This window comes from Bombina bombina, chromosome 5, assembly GCF_027579735.1.
Source record: "Bombina bombina isolate aBomBom1 chromosome 5, aBomBom1.pri, whole genome shotgun sequence".
Classification (NCBI taxonomy): domain Eukaryota; kingdom Metazoa; phylum Chordata; class Amphibia; order Anura; family Bombinatoridae; genus Bombina; species Bombina bombina.
The window spans coordinates 51,717,508-51,724,555 of NC_069503.1; the positions used below are offsets into that span (position 1 = coordinate 51,717,508).

The 7,048-nt window shown below is 35.7% G+C and overlaps 1 pseudogene; it reads left to right on the top strand.

Moving 5' to 3' along the window:
- The first annotated feature begins 3,813 nt into the window (after positions 1-3,813).
- On the top strand, positions 3,814-5,857 carry LOC128659824 (gastrula zinc finger protein XlCGF26.1-like; annotated as a pseudogene).
- The last annotated feature ends 1,191 nt before the right edge of the window (positions 5,858-7,048 follow it).

Sequence of the window (7,048 nt, forward strand, 5' to 3'; positions counted from 1 at the left end):
TGACTTGTTTTACCGGTGTATAAAATAGTATAAAGTGTATGGGAAATGTCTCCTTTAGCTTTATTTTTATGTAAAATAACTGTTTGCTGTTTGTAATTTATTTTCATTATTAAATTGTACACAGCCTTTTAAATGACCTGAGGCTCCGGCTCCTACTTAGCATATGCAGGAGATCACATTATATAAAAATATGAGTCTGTTATTGGCTGATAGCTGTCACATGGTACAGGTGCAGAACTACATTTACCAGAAAAAAAATATACTGCTCTTTTTAAAGTGATGGTAAAGTTGCGCAGTGGTCAAACTGGCATTTGCTAGCTTTAGGGAAAAAAATATTACTTTCATTCATCGTTTTTTTTTTTATCAATGACATTAAAGTTCTTACAGTTTTAACATTTAATTCCTAGTGTCCCGTATTCCACCCAGCTCTGTGTCATAGATTTTTCTTCCGTGACGTTTTCCTTTTCCTCCAGTTGAAATCCTGGCCATTACGTGACCAGGACTTTAGCTAATCCACCCACTTTATCTATAGTGCATGCGCAAGCTATTTTGCAGCCGTGCAAAGTGAAAGCACGCTCCCTGTAAAGCATGCGCGTCGATCATACTAGGGAATCCCATCTAATACTTTATATTTTGATTTATATTTTGAATGCTCGTTTGGACAAGGGGATCACGATCGCAGCGCAACAATATGGAACACAGCTCTCTAGCACAATAGTAAACAATGAATAGCATGCTTCATTGTTTACATTGTGACTGAGAGATTAGACTTGCGCAAAGCTTACTGTCTTGGTAGTGAGCCTAGATGCTGACGTAGAGAGCAGGTGGGACCGCTCTCTACATTATACATATATGAGAGCAGGAAGTACAACGGGGGAGGAGCAAGGTACAGTAACACAGATTTTTTAGATTAGTCATTTATTATTTAGAAAGTATACAAAAAACAAAACAAGCTTAGCGACTTTGTTCATAAACATATAGGCTACCTAGATAAGCGCACAAAACGTTGCAACTTTACCATCACTTTAAATTCATAGTAAGTTTTGTTGCATTGTATTTTTATTATGCATCTGTTGATTTTGTAATTCTGTATTTTATGGTCCTTTTAAATAGACTGAATTTGCCAAAAGAACATCTCATTATATTATCACTCTATGTAAACACAAAAATTCTTTATTTTCTTAACTCTATCCAAGATAACAATTGAAATTATCATTTATGTGCCTATCTCTCCCACACCCCCTTGCATTGTGATTTAAGACAGCTCAGTATTGACCAAGAGAAGTTAAAGGACTGGGGGTGGAGCACATGACAAAATGTCTGACAGTGAGAATTAGTAGGAAGTACAATACCAATACTGCAGTATCCAATTTAACTTATATTTAAACAACTGATATTTAAAGGGCCATAATACCCAAATGTTTAAACACTTGAAAGTGATGCAGTATAGCTGTAAAAAGCTGACTAGAAAATATCTCCTGAACATCTCTATGTAAAAAATAAAGATATTTTACCTCAAAAGTTCCTCAATAGCCACATCCCATTGTAAAGATTTCTAAGCAGCATTTTAGTGTGTCTGTCCTGGGACAGCTTAGGGGTTGAGCCTTGTGAACTCTCATATTATTTCCCTATTCAGCTTACTATGAAATCTCATGAGAGTTAAGTGAAATCTCATGAGATCACAGTAAAAGAGTTCATGACCTCAGCACTGCTGATGCTGATTGGCTGCTGTTCATTTATTCATTTTTTATTTTTTTTACCTGCAGCTGGGAGTAGCTGAGTATATCTTTTTACACAGAACTTACTCTGCTGAGCTGAGGAGATTGTGAGGTAAAATATCTTCCTTTTTTACATAGAGATGCTCAGGTGATATTTTCCTGTCAGCTTTTTACAGTTAAACTGCATCAGTTTCAAGTGATTTAGCAAATGAGTATTATGTCCCTTTAACATTTCTTTCAGGAGAAAATATTGTTTCAAATAAATGATAGAAAACAAAGATAATATATTTATAAAGATATGATATGGCCCAGCTTAAATAGATTTTCTACCATTATGTTGTATAGATCTGGGAAGATTCATATTAAAGGGGCAATTATAACAATCACAGAGCTAACTGTACTTAATCCTTATGGTGAATCAACAGCACATAAGAAATAAACTAATCAGCTGATCTGTATTACATGAATTGTTATGTGTGCCTTTAATTATACCATACATACAGTTAATCAGGACCATTATTTATTATTATTTGTCTAAACCATTTAATATACTTTTTACAGACACAGCCAGACCACTGAGAGATATCAGGTATTGATGTAACTGGAATGAATAAGGGAACCTTCTTCCTGAGCACAGACATTGGAGCCTGTTATCAGCATGAACTCATATGTGTTAGGTGAGTAAAATAGATATTATGCTGACTTTAATTACTGGGAAAATAGAGAAAATAGAATTGATCGCTCATTAAACAAATATAAACTATTATATTTATATCTGCATCTTTGAGAACATTTGTGTCAGTGACGTTATAAAGAAGGAGCAACCTCCATTGGGCTGAGGAGTAGGGTAAAAAAAACTACTCCCCCCTCTGTTCTTTTAGACAGATCATGTCCAACAACAGCCTAACCTCACCCCCTGACCTGGTTCATTACTCAGAACACCGGCAACTCCACCTTCCCCTGCCATGACCTCGCTCATGGAACACCCACAACTACACTTATGCCTACCTTGTTCCCATTTGTGGAACACCCACAACTACACTTATGCCTACCTTGTTCCCATTTGTGGAACACCCACAACTCCCCCAGTGTTCCCCACCTCAGAACCACCACTGATTTGTGTGCTTAATTTTACAGTGAGTATTATGAAACTAAAAGTTTTTGGCTGTTTGTATAAATAGAACCACAGCCGAAAGCTAAAGATTATCATACGGTTACTGCTTCTTACCGTCTCAAAACATCTCACACTGATGATTAGTCTGTGATGATTGAGGCATCAGGTTCTCACCCAACTTGTTAAGCATGAGCTGGGCAGGGCTGTATGTGCAGTTGCTTGTGCAATGTTAAATGAGGATGGTGGATGCCACCTCTCTTGCCCAGAATACAGATGTACTTGTTCCCTGGCTGAGAACATTATCCACACGCACCTTGTTTAATGCCGCCCTATTACTTGTTTTCATCCGTAATCAGTAATTTAGTTTTCTATGATGTAGTAATGTTTACATTATATGTTATCCTTTTTAATTTGTGATTTACAGGTAAATAAATAATAATAAAAAAAAAAAATGGAAGACATTTTTTGAGTATAAAAAAATGTTTTTTATTGAGATGGATTATATTATAAATGAATAAACATTCAAATTTTTCTTTATTTCATTTCTTTTTATGTAGACAAACACTTGAATAGTTCATATCCATCCTTCACTACAGGAAACATCAGAATGATACCGCAAACTCCAAAAGTCTTAGACACTAATGACTATTCACAAACATTGGATATATCACAGCAGATATTTAGAGAAGATGGTGAATTGGCAGGAACTGGGAAGCAATCATTGTGTACAGAGAGTAATTTAGTCATCAAACAAGAGGACAACATTTATGACTTATCTAGTGAAATTATTATCCCAGAGGATAAACCACACACATTTACTGAGTTTTCAAATCATATTAAAGAAGGGAGAAGTCTACAGTCTAGCCAAATGATTCATACAAAGGAGAAATCTTTCAAATCTACAGAATGTGAGAAAAGCTTTAGATGGAAGTCTCCTCTACTAGAACACTACAAAATTCACACAGGTGAGAAACCACACATATTGTCTGAGTGTGGCAAATGTTTTACACAAATGAGTGATCTGAAAAAGCATGAAAGGTTTCACATAGGGGGAAAGTCTTTCACATGTACAGAGTGTGGAAAATGTTTTACAGAAAAGGGTAGTCTGAAAACTCATGAAAGGAGTCACACAGGAGAAAAGCCTTTCACATGTACAGAGTGTGGAAAAATTTTTACACAAAAGAGTAATCTGAAAACTCATGAAAGGATTCACACAGGGGAAAGGCCTTTCATATGTACAGAGTGTGGAAAAGGTTTTAAACGAGTGAGTTGTCTGAAAACTCATGAAAAAATTCACACAGGAGAAAAGCCTTTCATATGTACAGAGTGTGGAAAAGGTTTTACACGAGTGGATCTTCTGAAAATTCATGAAAGGATTCACACAGGGGAAAAGCCTTACACATGTACAGAGTGTGGAAAATGTTTTACACAAAAGAGCGATCTGAAAAAGCATGAAAGGATTCACACAGGGGAAAAGCCTTTCACGTGTACAGAGTGTGGAAAATGTTTTACAGAAAAGGGTAGTCTGAAAACTCATGAAAGGTGTCACACAGGAGAAAAGCCTTTCACATGTACAGAGTGTGGAAAAAGTTTTACACATATGAATGAACTGAAAAAGCATGAAAGGATTCACACAGGGGAAAAGCCTTTCACGTGTACAGAGTGTGGAAAAAGTTTTACACAAATGAATGAACTGAAAAAGCATGAAAGGATTCACACAGGGGAAAAGCCTTTCACGTGTACAGAATGTGGAAAAAGTTTTACTCAAATAAATAGTCTGAAAACTCATGAAAGGATTCACACAGGGGAAAAGCCTTTCACGTGTACAGAGTGTGGGAAATGTTTCACATCTAAAATATGCCTTATGTATCACAAAAAGACCAACACAGGAGAGAAACCTTTCACATGTAATGAGTGTGGAAAATGTTTTACACTAAAGGGTAGTCTGAAAACTCATGAAAGGTGTCACACAGGAGAAAAGCCTTTCACGTGTACAGAGTGTGGAAAAAGTTTTAAACAAATGAATAGTCTGAAACTCATGAAAGGTGTCACACAGGGGAAAAGCCTTTCACGTGTACAGAGTGTGGAAAAAGTTTTACACAAAAGAGTGATCTGAAAAAGCATGAAAGGATTCACACAGGGGAAAAGCCTTTCACATGTACAGAGTGTGGGAAATGTTTCACATCTAAAATATGCCTTATGTATCACAAAAAGACCCACACAGGGGAGAAACCTTTCACATGTAATGAGTGTGGAAAATGTTTTACACTAAAGAGTTATCTAAAAAAGCATGAAATGTTTCACACAGGAGAAAAGCCTTTCACATGTACAGAGTGTGGAAAAAGTTTTACACAAAAGAGTGATCTGAAAAAGCATGAAAGGATTCACACAGGGGAAAAGCCTTTCACATGTACAGAGTGTGGAAAAAGTTTTACACAAAAGAGTGATCTGAAAAAGCATGAAAGGATTCACACAGGGGAAAAGCCTTTCACGTGTACAGAGTGTGGAAAAAGTTTTACAGAAAAGGGTAGTCTGAAAACTCATGAAAGGAGTCATACAGGAGAAAAGCCTTTCACATGTACAGAGTGTGGAAAAGGTTTTACACAAATGAATGAACTGAAAAAGCATGAAAGGATTCACACAGGGGAAATGCCTTTCACATGTACAGAGTGTGGAAAAAGTTTTACACAAATGAATGAACTGAAAATTCATGAAAGGATTCACAAGAAACCTTTCACATGTTTAGAAAGTGGGAAAAAAGGTTTTTTATTGAAATCGGGTATCACAAAACACCAAATATTTACACACAAATAAACTTTATATACACAGTGTACAAACCTTTTTACAATTATCCTAAAGAGGACAAACTCTCTAAATAGAAGCATCAAAAAGGATCCTATTGTAAATAATACTTCTAAATCCCAGTTATAAAAGCCCAAGATTGGAAGTGTTCTCCTGCTGTCCTTTGTTCCTCTATATATGTGCATCTCAGTTTCTCTCATATCATTGAGATAGAATCCAAACACCACACAGGACTATACAAATCTTTTCTCATACTGACCAGTTTACACAAATATTCACCACCAAAGAACCCCCAGTGTTGTTTATTAATATGCCAGTGTTAGGAGTTGTACGTTTGATTTACAGATGGAATAAAATAAATATATTTACAGAATAAAGGAGTCTTTATATGAATAGAGTGTTAGAAAATTATATAAACCAGAACAGCAGTCTCAAATGATTGACATCTGGGAGATGCAGTATATTTAATGTGCACATCATGTGGATAAATCTTTTCTTATAGCAATAGATGCTTAGCATTGTACATGTTATATACCAGAGGAATTACTGAGAGGAAACTGATTTTGTTTGAGACACAATATCAGTAACCGGTACATACGTGATCATAATCAGTTTAATTCAAATGGCTACTATAACCTACATGTATACTGGGTATGTAATATTTATCTAATGTTCTGTAACTTGATATTATATCTGTTAGATGTTTTCATGTTAAATAGAAGCCACAAGAACTGATAATAGCACATACTGTATATATAAAGGGAACATTATATGTCTGATAAATCCCTTTGTATCAAGAGCACAAGTGTTAGGTATGTTTATACCAGTGACGTTTAGTGAGGCAGTGGCTATGATAGGTCTGAGAAGCACATATATGAACCTAATAGAGGTAACTTAAATTTACGATTAAATTAGCCGGTTACACAATGACAATTAGAATAGTATCTAATATCTTGTATTTAAGCCTCTGCAGACAGTCCCCTTATCTCAGGGCTATTTATTTATTATCTATTGACTTGCATTTTAGCCAGTTAGTGCGGTGTCCTGCACAACTCCATGGGAGAGAGCACAATGTTATCTATGTGACACACATAAATTAGCAGTCTCTTGTTGTAAAAAAGCTAATAAAAAAGCATGTGATAAGAGGCTGTCTGTAGTGGCTTAAACAGTCAGAAATTTAGAGATTAAATGGTTATAAAGTTTATTAATATAACAATGTTAATTGTGCAAAGCTGGGGAATGGGTAATAAAGGTGTTATCCATCCTTTTTAAATAATAGCGATTTTGGTGTAGACTGAATTCCGACCCAGGCAGGATGAAATACTTGCAAGCACACAAACAAGCCTTCCAAACAATCTGACCACATGTTAAAACCAGAAACTCCCTAATGCAACTAATACATAAAAAATGCAGG